We start from the raw sequence: 25,128 nt of genomic DNA on the forward strand, positions 1-25,128 counted from the left end.
CAATCGTTGGTGGGTGGGAGCTGCAGTGGGAGGCGGGTGGGCGGCCATCGATGGCTTCAGAGACACAGAGGGGGGCGGGATCGGGGGCGGGAGAGTCAGGGGCGCGCACAGACACGCGCGCGTGCACGGGGGATCGGCCGGCGGGCGCGTGCACGGGAGGGAGCGAGTGGGAACCGCTTACACTACAGAAATTATCCTGTAATAAGTGGGAGGAAGAGGGGGAATAAATGCCCCCAAAAAGTAATCTAAGGCATCTGGGAGGGGGTGGGGGTAGGGGTTGGTCGTGGGGAAGCTACACTACAGAAAAATTTTAAAAAAATAAATAAAAAAGAGAAAAAAATATTGTTAACTGGGTACTGGCAGACAGCTGCCAGTACCCAAGATGGCCCCCAATAAGGCAGGGGGGGGGGTTAGAGAGCTGTTTTTGGGGGGGGGGGTCAGGGAGGTTGGGGGCTAAGGGGGGAATCTTACAAAGTAGCATATGTAAATATGCTAAAGATGTATTTAAAAAAAAAAAAAAAAAAAAACTTTTATTTTAGTACTGGCAGACTTTCTGCCAGTACTTAAGATGGCGGGGACAATTGTGGGGTGGGGGAGGGAAGGGAGCTGTTTGGGAGATATCAGGGGGTCTGATGTGTCAGGTGGGAGGCAGATCTCTACACTAAAGCTAAAATTAACCCTGCAAGCTCCCTACAAACTACCTAATTAACCCTTTGACTGCTAGCCATAATACATGTGTGATGCGCAGCAGCACTTAGCGGCCTTCTAATTACCAAAAAGCAACGCCAAAGTCATATATGTCTGCTATTTCTGAACAAAGGGGATCCCAGAGAAGCATTTACAACTATTTGTGCCATAATTGCACATGTTGTTTGTAAATAATTTCAGTGAGAAACCTAAAATTGTGAAACATTTAGCGTTTTTTTTAATTTGATTGCATTTGGCGGTGAAATGGTGGCATGAAATATACCAAAATGAGCCTAGATCAATACTTGGGGTTGTCTACTACACTACACTGAAGCTAAAATTAACCCTAGAAGCTCCCTACATGCTCCCTAATTAACCCCTTCACTGCTGGGCATAATACACGTGTGGTGCGCAGTCGCATTTAGCAGCCTTCTAATTAGTAAAAAGCAAAACCAAAGCCATATATGTCTGCTATTTATGAACAAAGGGGATCCCAGAGAAGCATTTACAACCATGTATGCTATAATTGCATAACTTTTTTGTAAATAATTTCAGTGAGAAACCTAAAGTTTGTGAAAAAAATTGTGAAAAAGTGAACAATTTTTTTTATTTGATCGCATTTGGCGGTGAAATGGTGGCATGAAATATACCAAAATGGGCCTAGATCAATACTTTGGGATGTCTTCTAAATATAAATATATACATGTCAATGGATATTCAGGGATTCCTGAAAGATATCAGTGTTCTAATGTAACTAGCGCTAATTTTGAAAAAAAGTGGTTTGGAAATAGCAAAGTGCTACTTGTATTTATGGACCTATAACTTGCAAAAAAAGCAAAGAACATGTAAACATTGGGTATTTCTAAACTCAGGACAAAATTTAGAAACTATTTAGCATGGTTTTTGTTTGGTGGTTGTAGATGTATAACAGATTTTGGAGGTCAAAGTTAGAAAAAGTGTGTTTTTTTTCCATTTTTTCCTCATATTTTATAAAACAATTTATAGTAAATTATAAGATATGATGAAAATAATGGTATCTTTAGAAAGTCCATTTAATGGCGAGAAAAATGGTATATAATATGTGTGGGTACATTAAATGAGTAAGGGGAAAATTACAGCTAAACACAAACACCGCAGAAATGTAAAAATAGCCTTGGTCCCAAACGGACAGAAAATGGAAAAGTGCTGTGGTCATTAAGGGGTTAATGTGAAAGTGAATAAAACTCTTAATATTACAAACATATCCAGAGAAAACACACACATACACACAGCCATTCACATTTTTTGAACCCCTTCCTACCAGGTCCTATTTGTCTATATCCAAACAAAGTTCTGATGTAAACAAATAAGTAAACATTTAACCCTTTCGAGTCTGGGCTAAAGTGCCTACATCGGAACAACTGTTCCGATGTAGACAAATTGAAACCACGCGATCATGCACACGATCGCGAGATTTCAATTATTGGCTCGCATCTGGGGGGCGTCCCTACAACCCTAGGAACGCCCCCAAGACCGCGATCAAGTCCTGACTGCACAGAAGGCTTCAGGACAGCCGTTGGCTATGACGTTCTATTCCGTCATAACGGCTTTAAAGCCCAGTCTAATTATGATGGAATAGAACGTCATAACGGCTTTAAAAGGTTAAATCACGTGATTGTTCATGCGATCGTGTGATTTCAATGATGGGATTGGGTCAGATGGGAGTGCCTATGAAGCTAGGCACTCTCTCAAGCCCATGATCACAGTTAGGAAGCCGTCGTGGCTTCAGTACAGACAATTGGCTAGGACGTTCCATGCCGTCCTTACGGCGCTAAAGCCCAGCACAGTTAGGATGGCATGGAACGTCCTAAAGGCAGGAAGGAGTTAACAAACACACACTCAAACAGTAGCTTTCATAAAAAAAAACTGTGAAAATGGTTTGTTGAGCAGTTGGAACAGGAGATGTGATTTTTTTTATCCCCTTCCTGCCCTTAGGACGTTCTTTGCCGTCCTAACCGCACTGGGCTTCAACTCCCTTAAGACGGCATAGAATGTCCTAGCCTTTTGGCTGTACTTAAGCCAAAGGCGCTCCCTGAATGGGATTGCGTTCTGGAGGGCGTGCCAAGCGTCATAGGCACTCCCACAAGACATAATCCCATTATTGAAATCACATGATCGCATGAACGATCCCGTGATATGACTTTTTAACTTATTTGTTTCCATCCTAACTTTGTTCCAAATGAGACAAATAAGTCAGGGCGGGAAGGGGTTAAACGGTAAATAGTTTTTTTGTAGTGCATCTTTAGTGGGTTATGTATTGACAACAGCACTATTTAAAGGTAACATCACTCATATCCTCTATCAGGATACTGATAATAATATCTGCATTTGTTTTATTTCATGTGCATGCATCATTTGATAAAAAAGTAAACCACTGTTTATTTAAAAAATAATGATGTTGCATTTGTTGTTAACCAATGTAGACATGTGACATATTTGTAAAAACTAAATGCAAGAAATAGCTTTTGTTTAAACAAATAATGCAGACACCAATCAGCAGCTATGTAGGCTGTCAGATCAGCCGCTGTGGTATTTTAGAGGTGCCAGTCTAGGGCTAAGGCAGCACAAAAGTAGGGGGGGGGGGGTTGTACATTTAAACACATTAAAATGGAACATCACTTTTATCAGACATGAACGTTACACACTTTAGTTTTTCTTTTTTAAAAGACATTTATACATTCACTCATATTAATATCACCAGAAATGACTACTGCAACCTCTTCATAAACACCTCTCCTTATACACAGGTCTGTGTCTAGGGCTGTAGGATATAGGTGGGCAGGGAAATTTGTGGGGTAGCAATATGGTTTATAAAAGCAAATGTTAGATACAGATACAGTACTGAGACTTGAAATGAAGATAATGTAATTTAATACACAAGATACAAGGGCATTGTGTGTATTTTTTTATTATTTTTATTATTATCAGGTATTTGTAGAGCGCCAACAGGTTCCCCAGCGCTATGAACATAGGTGGTATATAATAAAAACGATTACAGGGATCAAATGGGGAGAGAGGGTCCTGCCGAGAGTTGCACTGTTGTAGTCGGCTCTTAAGAAGATGATCTACAAACAGCTGGGCTCATAGGCTTACATGCTATGGGGTTTGATGGGATAGCAGTGGAGATAGGAAGGTTAGTGTAGGTTGTAAACGTCCCTGAATAATAGAGTCTTCAGGGAGCACTTGAACCTTTTAAAACCAGGGAAGATTCTTGTGGAGCAAGGCAGAGAGTTCCAAAGGATGGGAGCCAGTCTGGAGAAATCTTGTAGACGGGAATGTGAGGAAGTAACAAGAGAGTAGGAGAGGAGGAGATCCTGAGCGGAGCGAAGGGGACAGGAGGGAGAGTATCTGGAGACAAGTTCTGAGATATAGGGGGGAGCAGTGCAAATGAGGGCTTTGTGTGTCAGAGTCAGAATTTTGTGTTTAATCCTGGAGGCAAGACAAAGCCAGTAAAGGGATTGGCAGAGAGATGCGGCAGACGAAGAGCGACGTGTAAGGAAGATGAGCCTGGCAGAGGCATTCATTATGGATTGTAAAGGAGCTAGGCGGCAGGTGGGGAGACCAGAGAGGACGGAGTTGCAGTAGTCGAGGCGGGAAAGGATGAACAAGTGGATTAAAATCTTAGTTGTGTCTTGTGTAAGGAAATGTCTGATTTTAGCGATGTTTTTAAGGTGGAAGCGGCAGGATTTAGCCAAGGCCTGAATGTGAGAAGTGAAGGAAAGATCTGAGTCAAGTGTGATGATGCACAAACAATGTACACTGTTCTTAGATATTATTATCTTCCACAATTAACCTTAATGTACAGTTTTAAACTATGTTCTCATTGATGCAAAAGTAGTTTTATCAGAAATCAAGCAAGAGGCAGAATACAGTGCTGGCGACAGTATTTTATTTTTTTGTATAAGAAATTCAGCCTTTTTAAATGGGATCTATTTTTTTTTCTTTCACAATGTTGGTAAATACATGTTGAATTATTTATATTATTAAAACAAATAGTAGATCATTCAGAAAGCTAAAATGTAAGTTTTATGTTTATAATATGAAAATGATTTTTTCTCTGCTGGTATATAGGGATCTATTATAATTATATTATATAGTAACAAGATAGTAGGTAATGTAGTACTAATGGGAAGTACCTATAGGTGCCAAATATTTTTGTAATCAATTAATTAAGGAGACTCATAGATAAGTGAGTTACAAAGTCTGTAACAAAAAAGAATGCTTTACCCCTGCAATTATTTAGGAAGAATTCTCCCTGAATAATACAGGAACAATTTTAACCATTCATACTTTGGCCCCTATTTAAGAAAGTGGTCCGCCAGACCTCGCTGAATACAGAGAGCAACACGCTCTCCGTATTCAGCATTGCACCAGCAGCTCACAAGAGCTGCTGGTGCAACGACGCCCCCTGCTGACTCGCGGCTAATGGGCCGCCAGCAGGGAGGTGTCAATCAACCTGATAGTACTCGATCGGGTTGAATTGCGGCGATGTCTGTCCGCCTGCTCAGAGCAGGAGGACAGGTTATAGAGCAGTGGTCTTTGTGACCGCTGCTTCATAACTGCTGTTTCTGGCGAGCCTGCAGGCTCGCCAGAAACACGGGGCAACAAGCTCCATTCAGAGCTTGATAGATAGGCCCCTTTATCTTTATTGGTTTAACTATTCAATCATACACGTTTAAAAACACTTAAACTCTCTAGATATCAATATATAGCATAGATGTGTGAATAATACCTCTGAGAATCATGTATCTAGATGTGAAACATTGTGCTTGGTTTGTATAATATCAAGCAGTCAGACACAAACAATATCTTATGTAGCCAGCTATTAATAAATTAAAAATAATGCTGTAACAAGAGGACCTGTTAATATGTGGAAATAACAGGTCCTCTTGTAACAGCATTATTTTTTAATTTATTAATAGCCGGCTACAAAAGATATTGTTTGTATCTGACTGCTTGATATTATACAAACCAAGCACAATGTTTCATAACTAGATACATGATTCTCAGAGGTGTTATTCACACACCTATACTAAATATTAATATCTCAAGATTTTAAGCAGACAGAATAATCTATTACACTGAACAGCTGTGCTAAAGTTGACTGTGCAAGCAAGGACTTTATAATTACAGATAAAGTATTAGCTAGACAGCTTTAATCTCATAATCTGACATCCCACATATCAACAGGTCCTCTTGTTACAGCATTATTTCTGAATTCATTAATAGCCGGCTACAAAAGCTAATGTTTGTATCTGACTGCTTGATATTATACAAACCAATTATAATGTTTCATATAAAGATACTGTACATGATTCTCAGAGGTATTATTCACACAGCTATGTTATATATTGATATCTAGAGAGTTTGTGTTTTTAAATGTGTATGATTGAATAGTTAAACCAATAAAGATAAAGTATGAATGGTTAAAAACCGTTCCTGCATTAGTCAGGGAGAATTTTTCCTAAATAATTGCAGGGGTAAAGCACTCTTTTTTCTCTTTTTTGTTACAGACTTTGTAATTATATTATGTACTCTGGAAGTGCAGGATATGTGTCAGAAAATACTATAAACCAATAATTATCATTAAAATTTAAAAAACGTATTAGGTTGAGTTTGGCGCTGAATAGGTTAATTCTAGTTCAGACACACTAATCATGCCTATGTTATTTAGGAAAAAAATGTGATGTGATTGGTCAGTTGCTAGAAACTTGTCCTCACTGGGTGGAAAGAAGTCACATGACACAGCACCTGGGTATAAGAGTCTGCTGTGCTTGAGTCAGTGTTGGCTGGTTATCTAGCAGGTAAGTTGATTTAGGTTATGCAGAGGTGTATAAGTAGTTGCTGATTATTTTCTCTGTTTTTAGCAGGTTCTCTTTGGCTGAGGAGAAAGCTGCTTATCCTGGTGAGTAACTTCAGTAAAGTGTTTTTAATTTGATTTTCTGTTTCATATTTGTTTTAACTGGTAACTTAGTCTGATATTTTACCAGCATAATCTTAATTTGTCAGTATTAGTGCTGGTGGGTGAGTAGTTTAATCATTTTATGACTGTTTTCTTTCATTTGAGTTTTAACAATGGCTCTGAGCTGTTGCAAATTGCTCCCACTGACTTCCACCCTGATGATCTGGCCTGTATAGTGACAGGCATTGCTGGGGCTTAATGTCTTGTGTGGTGATATGTGCAATTATGTGATCACTCCAACTTTAAAAATTACAATGTACAATATGGGGAAATAAAGGCATGCTGCTTACGAGACTCACTGTTGGAAAGGTAATCACCTAACTTTTCCAATGATACAAGTCTTGGGGATCTGGCAAAAAATAAAAAATATATTTAAAAAAAAAGCTCAAATCCAGCTTAGCACTCAAAAGGTTAAGTGAGCAATTTAATAAGTGTCACATGCCTGAGACCATAGCTACTTGTAGCTTAATACTTTTCCTTCAGAGCTGACTTTTTCAGCTTTTTCTATAAGGTGTTATTTTTTGCTTATAAAAAGCACAGGGGGCATATTCAGCAACTGGTCTTGAGTGCTTTTTCTCAAAGTACTTAACACTGTTACTAAGTCTGAATAGTTACTATATTTCTAATGAAGATTAGGAGCTGATTATCTTCACCTGCCTGAAACTGGTTCAGTGCTTTACTGATCCTTTCTCACTTAAAGGGATTTTTGGCCAAAATTGGAATCCACATGGGTGCCTTTAGTTTTTGTAATACCTGTATTGGCAAAATGCTTGCAACAAAGCTATAACTGTTTCAACAATACACCTTAAGTGTGCACCAGCTTTTTAGACACGGCACTTGCTCAGAGCCCAAGGTGCTGCTCATATCTAGTAATCATGCCTTAAAGGCATATGAAGCCCAAAATGATATAACAAAGTCCCAGTGAACCTCTTCAAATTTGCTTTCATCCCATGATTTGTCTGGAGCACTACATGTCAGGAAATAGTCCTCTTATAAAACTACTGCTATATAGTGCTCCAGAAATGGACCAGATTTAAGCATACATCCCTGCTCTTCAATCAAAGATACCAAGAGAACAAATAAAATTGATAGCTGTAAATTAGAAAGTGGTATTTTTCCTTTAATTGCTCTCTGAACAGAATACCTAGCTATGCTTCACATGCAGAGAAATACTAATAGTGAACTCTTACTAGAAACCTTTTTGCTAATACCTGTATATTGCAAATGTCTGTATTAAAAGATGCAGGTCATCTGCATTTAAATTTTGATCTGAATGTCCCTTTAATTAGTATTGCAGCTAATTCTATGCACTAACGTGGCTATCAAACAAAATGTCATGAAATTATTTCTGGATTTAGAGCAGGCAGTTTAAATAACTTTTCAATCTTGTCTACTTTATTTTGTTCTAGTACATTTTTTTTTTTCTTAAAAAGAGAACCTAGGTAGGCTCAGCTGCTTATTAGTGGCTGCACATTTATGCTTCATGTTGGCTCACCCATGACTATTACTGTTCAACAAAGGGTTCCAAGAGAACAGTAAAGTAATTTTGGAAAGTTGTTTAAAATTGTACAGTTTATCTGAAACAACATTTTGGGTTTCATGTCCCTTAAAATAACCTGTAACTTAAATAGCAGGGGCTGCACCCATTGCTAAAGGTGCCTATGTATTAACCAGGTAGCTTTAGCAGGGATTGAGGCAGAGAATAAAATTACAAGAAAATAAACTGCCACAATCTATTTGTATTCAGAGCTAAAGTGATTGTTTAGCATTAGACTCAATACGTCAGTCCTTTTATTTATTAGATACTGAATTCCAATTTAATTAAGGTTTCAGATAGTGCATGCCACTTTCTAAAATTTATAGGAGCAAATTAGATTGCATGCTCTACATGAAACGAAACTAAAATTGGATTTAGTATCCCTTTAAACAAAATCTGTTCATACTACACACTTAACCCCTGCATTGTCCATTATGAATCTCTTATACAATAAGATGTGGAAATTATTTGCTTAGGGATCTGTATATAGGAGGTAATTACAATGCCCTGTAGAATTAAAATGCTGCTGAAGTTCTCACTTTTAAAACACTAGTATTGTGGTGGTTTATATGGGGGACACTAAAACTGATTCCCACAAATCTGCAGGATGTTAACCCCATATTCCTGTTCTGAATAGTCTGTAGGTCATGAGGGAAAGATTACCAAGCAGATCTATAGCTAACAGGGGTGACTAGCACTTCCTATAAGCACCTGTTTTAGTAGAACAGCCTAATTATGAGATTTGTCCCCTTACAAGGATTGGTTTATTACTTTGAGAACTGTTGCTGGTGTTTAGACTACTTCAGAGGGCTGTCTTTAAAGGGACATTAAACCACACATTTATTTCATGATTCAGATAGAATACAATTTTAAACAACATTCTCATTTACTTCTATTATATTTGCTTCATTCTTTAGATATCGTTTGAGTAAATAGACATTGGTGAGCCAATCACACGCTGCATCTGTGCAGCTACTGAGCCTATCTAGATATGCTTTTCAGCAAAAATATCAAGAGAATGAAGCAAGTTATTAGAAGTAAATTAGGAAGTTGTTTAAAATTGCATGCTCTATCTGAATCAAGGAAGATAATGTTTGGAATAATGTCCCTTTAACATCTTTGCAGATGAGAATCCACAAGTTCTCTAATTAGTACACCATTTTATTCTATGTAAATGTATTAACCATTTGGGTCTAATTGCCCTACTCGGCCCCATAGAAGGGACAGGTCTAAGGCATTAAGATACCTTAACACTCTGGTTACTCTCTGATTTAGAACCTTATTAGTTCTCTTTGTATATTTTCAGGTGACTGACAGCTGCTGATGCCAAAAGATTCCTGCATCTTCTTTGGGTGAGTTCCTCCCTTCCAGCTGGAGGAAGCATCAAAGACAACACCCCAGAAGATCCTTCTGCTCCATAATTGTTTCAATAAAACCTTATTCCTATTACTTGGTGTCCCTTTGTGTTACTGGGTGTGGAGGAGGGGGATGGGCTGGGTTGTGGGGTCTCTGCTGCTTCCTTCTCAGCTTTATTGGGTGAGGGTTTTGCTTTTTCATATGGAATGAGTAGTAAGCAAAAGCTTGGTTTAATATGGTGCCTACAGCCTCCTTACGCTTAGTGTGTTAACAATCGGTGTCATTAGTCTGTTCCATACAAGTAACTAGAAACCAAAATTAAAGGGACACTCAGGTTTTATTACGTTTTCATGATCCAGAAAGAGCATCATTTTAAACAACTTTCCAATTTGCTTCCATTAAAAATGTGCACAGTCTTTTATATTTACACTTTTTGAGTCACCAGATCCTACTGAGCATGTGCAAGAACTCAGACTATACGTATATGCATTTGTGATTGGCTGATTGCTATCACATGGTACAGGGGGAGTGGAAATAAACATAACTTTGAAATTTGTTAGAAAATAATCTACTACTCATTTGAAATTCAGAGTAAATGCTATTGCATTGTCTTATCTTGCATTCGTTAATTATGCAAATCTACTGCTTACTGGTCCTTTAATATCTACACCATAGTTCTGGTCCTTGTGCAAAACGCTTTTATACAGGCCAGAGGAGAAAAAGATCTGAGGGCTTTAATCCTAGAATGTGACAGTTACAAGGGTCAGGAAACTCAAGATTCTCTAATTTAGATAGTACATACTACATATAAACGAGCTTTCCAATTTCTCGTTATCCATTGAAGCAACAGCAATGCACTGACAGCTAGCTGAACACATCTAGTTAGCCAATCACAAGAGACAAATGTGTGAAGGAACCAATCGGCAGCAGCTTCCACTATTGTAGGATGTGTAGTTTTCAACAGGAGAACTAAGCATATTTGAAATTAAAAGTTAATTTAAAAGTATTAAAATAACATGCTATTGGAATCAGGAAAGTTTACTTTTGACCTTACTATCCTATAACATAAGCTCCTTCTCATCAATGTATTAAACTTCCTCTCATATGCAGTGGGAATTAAAATATTTTACAGGGGCACAAAGTAGGGTTCATTAAAGGGACAGTCTCTATAAATAATCAAACATTATTTTGGATTAGATGATGTAATTATAAACACTTGTTCAGTTTAATTTTATCACTAGCTTTGTTCTTTTGGTATTCTTAGTTGAAAGCTAAACCTAGGAGTTCATATGTTAATTTCTAAGACCTTGAAGGCTGCCTCTTCTCTCGTGGCTTTTTGGCAGTCATCAATAGAGGTTGTTAGTTCATGTGTCAAATAACTCTGTGCACACGCATGTGTAGTTCAGGTGAGCCAGCTCTGATTGGCTAAAATAGATGTCTTTCAAAAGAACTGAAATAAGGGGACAGTTTGCAAAGGCTTAGCTATAAGGTAATCAGAAGTAAAAAAGTATTAACATAACTGTTGGTTGTGCAAAACTAGGGAATGGGTAATAAAGTGATTATTTTTTTTAAACCATAAAATAAAATCTGGTGTAGACTGTCCCTTTAATGTGCAATTATATAATATATTTGACTCCTAGAGCAGTAAGGAGACAATTAACCTGTCATGCAATTCTTTATAGTCTATTAAAGAAGCAATAGGCTTAATGGGACAGTGCACTTCTCCATAATATTCCCAGTGTCTTGTTTATACCAGCTGCAGGTTATTAAATGTATGAGACTTACTTTATCTTCGTGTTTCAGTAGAGAACCCAAATAGAACACATCTGCAGGAAACAAACGCCAATACTTGTACACAAACGCCAATACTTGTACACAAACGCCAATACTTGTACACAAACGCCAATACTTGTACACAAACGCCAATACTTGTACACAAACGCCAATACTTGTACACAAACGCCAATACTTGTACACAAACGCCAATACTTGTACACAAACGCCAATACTTGTACACAAACGCCAATACTTGTACACAAACGCCAATACTTGTACACAAACGCCAATACTTGTACACAAACGCCAATACTTGTACACAAACGCCAATACTTGTACACAAACGCCAATACTTGTACACAAACGCCAATACTTGTACACAAACGCCAATACTTGTACACAAACGCCAATACTTGTACACAAACGCCAATACTTGTACACAAACGCCAATACTTGTACACAGAAACATCATTGAGTGGTGGCTTTATTAAAGGGCTATAAAAACAAAACATTTTTCATGGTTTAGCTAGGGCTATAAAAACAAAACATTTTTCATGGTTTAGCTAGGGCATGCAATTTTAATCAATTTTCTAACTCTTAATTTGTTTTACATTTTGTTTATAATAAGGAATGTTTGTTTAGCAGCCAGACCATTTAAGCCCTAGATGGCAGCACTATTTCTGCCATGTGGTGCTCCAGATGCCTACCAAGGTATCAAACACAGAATAACATGGGGACAAAGCAATTTTGATAATAGAAGTAAATTGGATACTTTTTAAAATGTTATGTTCTGTCTGAATCATAAAGGGACATATTGGGTTTCATATCCCTTTAAGAAAAAACAGCAAAGTAAAATACACCACTAAAACAGTAAATTCTGACGTAATACTCTGCAGGTAGTATAATAAAGTAATTGGGAATATATTAAGTGGGAGAGGGATAGTGTTTCAATGTTTGTCCAGGTGTATGTTGTTCCTAGATGCTTGCGCATGCATATACCCCTACTGACACATGCATGATACACATGCTCATATAATCTAATATAGTTAAACACGTGCCGAGACACATAAAAATGTTAAGTATAAGCAGATTGAGAGCCTCTCCACATATGGCTATACCTCAGTGTAGATTCATACCCAGGCTCATTTGTGCTTATATTCATGTACAAGAATGTGACTTAAGTATAGACACACTATATAACATATAGATACATTCATCCTAACATATACACACGCCCATACTTATGTACAGACACACAATAACACATATGGATACATTAATCCTATCATATACACACACCCATACATATGTAGAGACGCAATAAAACATATGGATACATTCATCCTATCACAACCCCCCAATAACTATGTATAGACACACAATAAAACCTATGGATACAGTCTATCATATACAGACCCCATACCAATGTACAGACACACAATAAAACATATGGATACATTCATCCTATCATACACACACCCATACGTATGTACAGACACACAATAAAACAATATGGGTACATTCATCCTATCCTCACCCATACCTATGTACAGACACTCAATAAAACATATGGATACATTCATCCTATCATATACACACACCCATACCTATGTACAGATGCACAATACAACATATGGATACATTCATCCTATCATATACAGACCCCATACCAATGTACAGACACACAATAAAACATATGGATACATTCATCCTATCATACACACACCCATACGTATGTACAGACACACAATAAAACAATATGGGTACATTCATCCTATCCTCACCCATACCTATGTACAGACACTCAATAAAACATATGGATACATTCATCCTATCATATACACACACCCATACCTATGTACAGATGCACAATACAACATATGGATACATTCATCCTATCATATACACACACCCATACCTATGTACAGATGCACAATACAACATATGGATACATTCATCCTATCATATACACACACCCATACCTATGTAGAGTCACAAAAAAAAACATATGGATACATTCATCCTATCATATACAGACACCCATAAACACCCATACCTATGTACAGACACACAATAAAACATATGGATACATTCATCCTATCATATACACACACATACCTATGTACAGACACACAATAAAGCATATGGATACATTCATCCTATCATATACACACACCCATACCTATGTACAGACACACAATAAAGCATATGGATACATTCATCCTATCATATACACACACACATACCTATGTACAGACACACAATAAAGCATATGGATACATTCATCCTATCATATACACACACCCATACCTATGTAGAGACACACAATAAAACATATGGATACATTCATCCTATCATATACACACACCCATACCTATGTACAGGCACACAATAAAACATATGGATACATTCATCCTTTCATACACTCCCCCATAACTATATATAGACACACAATAAAACATATGGATACATTCATCCTATCGTATACACACACCCATACATATGTACAGACAAACAATAAAACCTATGGATACAGTCTATCATATACAGACCCCATACCTAAGTACAGACACTCAATAAAACATGGATACATTCATCCTATCATACACACACCCATACGTATGTACAGACACACAATAAAACATATTGATACATTCTAGCATATACACACCCCATACCTAAGTACAGACACAATAAAACATGGATAAATTCAACCTATCCTCACACCCATACCTATGTACAGGCACACAATAAAACATATGGATACATTCAGAATTGCATCCTATCATACACCCCCCCCATAACTAAGTATAGACACACAATAAAACATATACATACATTCATCCTATCATACACACACCCATACCTATGTACAGACAATCAATAACACATGGATACATTCATCCTATCATATACACACACCCATATCTATGTACAGATGCACAATACAACATATGGATACATTCATCTTATCATATACACACGCCCATACCTATGTAAAGACACACAATAAAACATATGGATATATTCATCCTATCATATACACACACCCATACCTATGTACAGACACACAATAAAACATATGGATATATTCATCCTATCATATACACACACCCATACCTATGTACAGACACACAATAAAACATATGGATATATTCATCCTATCATATACACATGCCCATACCTATGTACAGACACAATACAACATATGGATACATTCATCCTATCATATACACACACCCATACCTATGTACAGACACACAATAAAACATATGGATACATTCATCCTATCATATGCACACACCCATAAACACCCATACCTATGTACAGAGACACAATAAAACATATGGATATATTCATCCTATCATATACAAATGCCCATACCTATGTACAGACACACAATAAAGCATATGGATACATTCATCCTATCATATACACATGCCCATACCTATGTACAGACACACAATAAAACATACGGATACATTCATCCTATCATATACACACACCCATACCTATGTACAGACACACAATAAAACATATGGATACATTCATCCTATCATATACACACACCCATACCTATGTACAGAGACACAATAAAACATATGGATATATTCATCCTATCATATACACATGCCCATACCTATGTACAGACACACAATAAAGCATATGGATACATTCATCCTATCATATACACATGCCCATACCTATGTACAGACACACAATAAAGCATATGGATACATTCATCCTATCATATACACATGCCCATACCTATGTACAGACACACAATAAAACATACGGATACATTCATCCTATCATACACACACACCCATACCTATGTACAGACACACAATAAAACATGGATACATTAATCCTATCATATACACACACCCATACTTATGTACAGACACACAATAAAATATATGGATACATTCCTCCTATCATACACACACACCCATACCTATGTAAAGGCACACAATAAAACATATGGATACATACATCCTATCATATACACACACCTATACCTATGTACAGACACACAATAAAACATGGATACATTAATCCTATCATATACACACACCCATACTTATGTACAGACACACAATGAAATATATGGATACATTCATCCTATCATATACGCACCCATACCTATGTACAGACACACAAAAAAAAATAGATACATTCATCCTATCATATACACACACCCATACCTATGTACAGACACACAATAAAACATATGGATACATTCATCCTATCATACACACACCCATACCTATGTACAGACACACAATAAAACAAATGGATACATTCATCCTATCATATACACACACCCATACCTATGTACAGACACACAATAAAACATATGGATTCATTCATCCTATCATATACACACACCCATACCTATGTACAGACACACAATAAAACATATGGATACATTCATCCTATCGTATACACACACCCATACCTATGTACAGACACACAATAAAACATATGGATATATTCATCCTATTATATACACACATCCATAACTATATACAGATGCACAATAAAACATATGGATACATTCATCCTATCATATACACACACCCATACCTATGTACAGACACACAATAAAACATATGGATACATTCATCCTATCATATACACACACCTTTACCTATGTACAGACACACAATAAAAAATATGGATATATTCATCCTATCATATACACACACCCATACCTATGTACAGACACACAATAAAACATCTATACATTTATCCTATCATATACACACACCCATACTTATGTACAGACACACAATAAAACATATGGATACATTCATCCTATCATATACACACACCCATACATATGTACAGACACACAATAAAACATATGGATACATTCATCCTATCATATACACACACCCATACTTATGTACAGACACACAATAAAATATATGGATACATTCATCCTATCATATACACACACTGCCATACCTATATACAGACACACAATAAAGCATATGGATACATTCATCCTATCATATACACATGCCCATTAATATGTACAGACACACAATAAAACATATGGATACATTCATCCTATCATATACACATGCCCATACCCATGTACAGACACACAATAAAACATATGGATACATTCATTCTATCATATACAAATGCCCGTAAATATGTACAGACACACAATAAAACATATGGATACATTCATCCTATCATAAACACACTCTTACACCTATGTACAGACAAACAATAAATTATAAGGATACATTCATCCTATCATATACACACACAACTATACCTATGTACAGACACACAATAAAGCATATGGATACATTCATCCTATCATATACACACACCTATACCTATGTACAGACACACAATAAAACATATGGATACATTCATCCTATCATATACACATGCCCATACCTATGAACAGACACACAATAAAACATATAGATATATTAATTCTATCATATACACACACCCATACCTATGTACAGACACACAATAAAACATATAGATATATTAATTCTATCATATACACACACCCATACCTATGTACAGACACACAATAAAACATGGATACATTCTTCCTATCATATACACACACCCATACCTATGTACAGACACACAATAAAACATATGGATATATTCATCCTATCATATCACACACCCATACCTATGTACAGACACACAATAAAACATGGATACATTCATCCTATCATATACACACCCCCATAAACACCCATACTTATGTACAGACACACAATAAAACATATAGATATATTAATTCTATCATATACACACACCCATACCTATGTACAGACACACAATAAAGCATATGGATACATTCATCCTATCATATACACACACACATAAACACCCATACTTATGTACAGACACACAATAAAACATCTATACATTCATCCTATCATATACACATACTCATACCTATGTACAGACACACAATAAAACATATGGATAATTTCATCCTATCATATACACACACCCATACCTACGTACAGACACACAATAAAACATATGGATTCATTCATCCTATCATATACACACACCCATACCTATGTACAGACACACAATAAAACATATGGATACATTCATCCTATCGTATACACACACCCATACCTATGTACAGACACACAATAAAACATATGGATATATTCATGCTATTATATACACACATCCATAACTATATACAGATGCACAATAAAACATATGGATACATTCATCCTATCATATACACACACCCATACCTATGTACAGATGCACAATAAAACATATGGATACATTCATCCTATCATATACACACACCTTTACCTATGTACAGACACACAATAAAAAATATGGATATATTCATCCTATCATATACACACACCCATACCTATGTACAGACACACAATAAAACATCTATACATTTATCCTATCATATACACACACCCATACTTATGTACAGACACACAATAAAACATATGGATACATTCATCCTATCATATACACACACCCATACATATGTACAGACACACAATAAAACATATGGATACATTCATCCTATCATATACACACACCCATACTTATGTACAGACACACAATAAAATATATGGATACATTCATCCTATCATATACATACACTGCCATACCTATATACAGACACACAATAAAGCATATGGATACATTCATCCTATCATATACACATGCCCATAAATATGTACAGACACACAATAAAACATATGGATACATTCATCCTATCATATACACATGCCCATAAATATGTACAGACACACAATAAAACATATGGATACATTCATCCTATCATAAACACACTCTTACACCTATGTACAGACAAACAATAAATTATAAGGATACATTCATCCTATCATATACACACACAACTATACCTATGTACAGACACACAATAAAGCATATGGATACATTCATCCTATCATATACACACACCTATACCTATGTACAGACACACAATAAAACATATGGATACATTCATCCTATCATATACACATGCCCATACCTATGAACAGACACACAATAAAACATATAGATATATTAATTCTATCATATACACACACCCATACCTATGTACAGACACACAATAAAACATATAGATATATTAATTCTATCATATACACACACCCATACCTATGTACAGACACACAATAAAACATGGATACATTCTTCCTATCATATACACACACCCATACCTATGTACAGACACACAATAAAACATATGGATATATTCATCCTATCATATCACACACCCATACCTATGTACAGACACACAATAAAACATGGATACATTCATCCTATCATATACACATGCCCATACCTATGAACAGACACACAATAAAACTTATGGATACATTCATCCTATAATATACACACCCCCATAAACACCCATACTTATGTACAGACACACAATAAAACATATAGATATATTAATTCTATCATATACACACACCCATACCTATGTACAGACACACAATAAAGCATATGGATACATTTATCCTATCATATACACACACCCATAAACACCCATACTTATGTACAGACACACAGTAAAACATATAGATATATTAATTCTATAATATACACACACCCATACCTATGTACAGACACACAATAAAGCATATGGATACATTCATCCTATCATATACACACACCCATACCTATGTACAGACACACAATAAAACATATGGATTAATTCATCCTATCATATACACACACCCATACCTATGTACAGACATACAATAAAACATGGATACATTCATCCTATCATATACACACCCATAGTTATGTACAGACACACAATAAAACATATTGATACATTCTATCATATACACACCCCATACCTAAGTACAGACACAATAAAACATGGATATATTCATCCTATCCTCACACCCATACCTATGTACAGGCACACAATAAAACATATGGATACATTCAGAATTGCATCCTATCATACACCCCCCATAACTAAGTATAGACACACAATAAACCATATAGATACATTCATCCTATCATACACACACCCATACCTATGTACAGACACACAATAAAACATATGGATACATTCATCCTATCATAAACCCCCATAACTATGTACAGACACAATAAAACATATATACACACACATTTATCATATCCTACACACACCCATACCTATGTACAGATGCACAATAAAACATATGGATACTTTCATCCTATCATATACACACACCCATACCTATGTACAGACACACAATAAAGCATATGGATACATTCATCCTATCATATACACACACCCATACCTATGTACAGACACACAATAAAACATGGATACATTCATCCTATCATATTCACATGCCCATACCTATGTACAGACACACAATAAAACATATGGATATATTCATCCTATCATATACACACACCCATACCTATGTAAAGGCACACAATAAAACATGGATACATTCATCCTATCATATACACACACCCATACCTATGTACAGACACACAATAAAACATATGGATATATTCATCCTATCATATACACACACCCATACCTATGTACAGACACACAATAAAACATGGATACATTCATCCTATCATATACACATGCCCATACCTATGAACAGACACACAATAAAACTTATGGATACATTGATCCTATCATATACACACACCCATAAACACCCATACTTATGTACAGACACACAATAAAACATATAGATATATTAATTCTATCATATACACACACCCATACCTATGTACAGACACACAATAAAGCATATGGATACATTCATCCTATCATATACACACACACATAAACACCCATACTTATGTACAGACACACAATAAAACATCTATACATTCATCCTATCATATACACACACCCATACCTATGTACAGACACACAATAAAACATATGGATACATTCATACTATCATATACACACACCCATACCTACGTACAGACACAATAAAGCATATGGATACATTCATCCTATCATATATACACACCCATACCTATGTACAGACACATAATAATACATATGGATACATTCATACTATCATATACACACACCCTATATCTATGTACAGACACAATAAAACATATGGATACATTCATCATATCATATACACACACCCATACCTATGTACAGACACACAATAAAACATATGGATACATTCATCCTATCATATACACACACCCATAGCTATGTACAGACACACAATAAAACATATGGATACATTCATCCTATCATATCACACACCCATACCTATGTACAGACACACAATAAAACATATGGATACATTCATCCTATCATATACACACACCCATACCTATGTACAGACATACAATAAAACATGGATACATTCATCCTATCATACACACACCCATACGTATGTACAGACACACAATAAAACATATTGATACATTCTATCATATACACACCCCATACCTAAGTACAGACACAATAAAACATGGATATATTCATCCTATCCTCACACCCATACCTATGTACAGGCACACAATAAAACATATGGATACATTCAGAATTGCATCCTATCATACACCCCCCATAACTAAGTATAGACACACAATAAAACATATAGATACATTCATCCTATCATACACACACCCATACGTATGTACAGACACACAATAAAACATATGGATACATTCATCCTATCATAAACCCCCATAACTATGTACAGACACAATAAAACATATATACACACACATTCATCATATCCTACACACACCCATACCTATGTACAGACACACAATAAAACATATGGATACATTCATCCAATCATATACACACACTGATACCTATGTACAGACACACAATAAAACATGGATACATTCATCCTATCATATACACATGCCCATACCTATGTACAGACACACAATAAAACATATGGATATATTCATCCTATCATATACACACACCCATACCTATGTAAAGGCACACAATAAAACATGGATACATTCATCCTATCATATACACACACCCATACCTATGTACAGACACACAATAAAACATATGGATATATTCATCCTATCATATACACACACCCATACCTATGTACAGACACACAATAAAACATGGATACATTCATCCTATCATATACACATGCCCATACCTATGTACAGACACACAATAAAACATGGATACATTCATCCTATCATATACACATGCCCATACCTATGAACAGACACACAATAAAACTTATGGATACATTGATCCTATCATATACACACACCCATAAACACCCATACTTATGTACAGACACACAATAAAACATATAGATATATTAATTCTATCATATACACACACCCATACCTATGTACAGACACACAATAAAGCATATGGATACATTCATCCTATCATATACACACACACATAAACACCCATACTTATGTACAGACACACAATAAAACATCTATACATTCATCCTATCATATACACATACCCATACCTATGTACAGACACACAATAAAACATATGGATACATTCATCCTATCATATACACACACCCATACCTATGTACAGACACAATAAAGCATATGGATACAATCATCCTATCATATACACACACCCATACCTATGTACAGACACACAATAAAACATATGGATACATTCATCCTATCATATACACACACTTATACCTATGTACAGACACACAATAAAGCATATGGATACATTCATCCTATCATATACACACACTTATACCTATGTACAGACAAACAATAAAACATATGGATACATTCGTCCTATTATATACACACACCCATACAAACCCATACCTATGTATAGACACAATAGAACATATGGATATATTAATCCTATCATATACACGCACCCATACCTATGTACAGACACACAATACAACATATGGATATATTCATCCTATCATATACACATGCCCATACCTATGTACAGACACACAATAAAATATATGGATATATTCATCCTATCATATACACACCCATACCTATGTACAGACACACAATAAAACATATGGATACATTCATCCTATCTTATACACATGCCCATACCTATGTACAGACACACAATAAAGCATATGGATACATTCATCCTATCATATACACACACCCATACCTATGTACAGACACACAATAAAGCATATGGATACATTCATCCTATCATATACAAACACCAATACCTATATACAGATGCACAATAAAACATATGGATATATTCGTCCTATCATATACACACACACCCATACCTATATACAGATGCACAATAAAACATATGGGTACATTCATCCTATTATATACACACACTTATACCTATATACAGACACACAATAAAACATATGGATACATTCATCCTATCATATACACACACCCATACCTATATACAGACACACAATAAAACATATGGATACATTCATCCTATCATATACACATACCCATACCTATATACAGATGCACAATAAAACATATGGATACATTCATCCTATCATATACACACACTTATACCTATGTACAGACACACAATAAAATATATGGATACATTCATCCTATCATATACACACACAACTATACCTATGTACAGACACAATAAAACATATGGGTACATTCATCCTATTATATACACACACTTATACCTATATACAGACACACAATAAAACATATGGATACATTCATCCTATCATATACACACACCCATACCTATGTACAGACACACAATAAAATATATGGATACATTCATCCTATCATATACACACACCCATACCTATGTACAGACACAAAATACAACATATGGATTTATTCATCCTATCATATACACACCCATACATATGTACAGACGCACAATAAAACATGGGTACATTCATCCTATCATATACACACACCCATACTTATGTACAGACACACAATAAAATATATGGATACATTCATCCTATCATATACACACACACCCATACCTATGTACAGATACAATAGAACATATGGATATATTCATCCTATCATATGCACACACCCATAAACACCCATACCTATGTACAGACACACAATAAAACATATGGATACATTCATCCTATCATATACACATGCCCATACCTATGAACAGACACACAATAAAACTTATGGATACATTGATCCTATCATATACACACACCCATAAACACCCATACTTATGTACAGACACACAATAAAACATATAGATATATTAATTCTATCATATACACACACCCATACTTATGTACAGACACACAATAAAACATCTATACATTCATCCTATCATATACACATACTCATACCTATGTACAGACACACAATAAAACATATGGATACATTCATCCTATCATATACACACACCCATACCTACGTACAGACACAATAAAGCATATGGATACATTCATCCTATCATATACACACACCCATAGTTATGTACAGACACACAATAAAACATATGGATACATTCATCCTATCATATACACACACCCATACCTATGTACAGACACAATAAAGCATATGGATACATTCATCCTATCATATACACACACTTATACCTATGTACAGACACACAATAAAGCATATGGATACATTCATCCTATCATATACACACACCCATACCTATGTACAGACACACAATAAAACATATGGATACATTCATCCTATCATATACACACACCCATACTTATGTACAGACACACAATAAAGCATATGGATACATTCATCCTATCATATACACACACTTATACCTATGTACAGACAAACAATAAAACATATGGATACATTCGTCCTATTATATACACACACCCATACAAACCCATACCTATGTATAGACACAATAGAACATATGGATATATTAATCCTATCATATACACGCACCCATACCTATGTACAGACACACAATACAACATATGGATATATTCATCCTATCATATACACATGCCCATACCTATGTACAGACACACAATAAAACATATGGATATATTCATCCTATCATATACACACCCATACCTATGTACAGACACACAATAAAACATATGGATACATTCATCCTATCATATACACACACCCATACCTATGTACAGACACACAATAAAGCATATGGATACATTCATCCTATCATATACACACACCCATACCTATGTACAGACACACAATAAAGCATATGGATACATTCATCCTATCATATACAAACACCAATACCTATATACAGATGCACAATAAAACATATGGATATATTCGTCCTATCATATACACACACACCCATACCTATATACAGATGCACAATAAAACATATGGATACATTCATCCTATCATATACACACACCCATACCTATGTACAGACACACAATAAAACATATGGATATATTCATCCTATCATATACACATGCCCATACCTATATACAGATGCACAATAAAACATAAGGATACATTCGTCCTATTATATACACACACCCATACCTATGTACAGACACAATAAAACATATGGGTACATTCATCCTATTATATACACACACTTATACCTATATACAGACACACAATAAAACATATGGATACATTCATCCTATCATATACACACACCCATACCTATATACAGACACACAATAAAACATATGGATACATTCATCCTATCATATACACATACCCATACCTATATACAGATGCACAATAAAACATATGGATACATTCATCCTATCATATACACACACTTATACCTATGTACAGACACACAATAAAATATATGGATACATTCATCCTATCATATACACACACA

Source organism: Bombina bombina, chromosome 12 (assembly GCF_027579735.1).
Source record: "Bombina bombina isolate aBomBom1 chromosome 12, aBomBom1.pri, whole genome shotgun sequence".
Taxonomy (NCBI): Eukaryota; Metazoa; Chordata; class Amphibia; order Anura; family Bombinatoridae; genus Bombina; species Bombina bombina.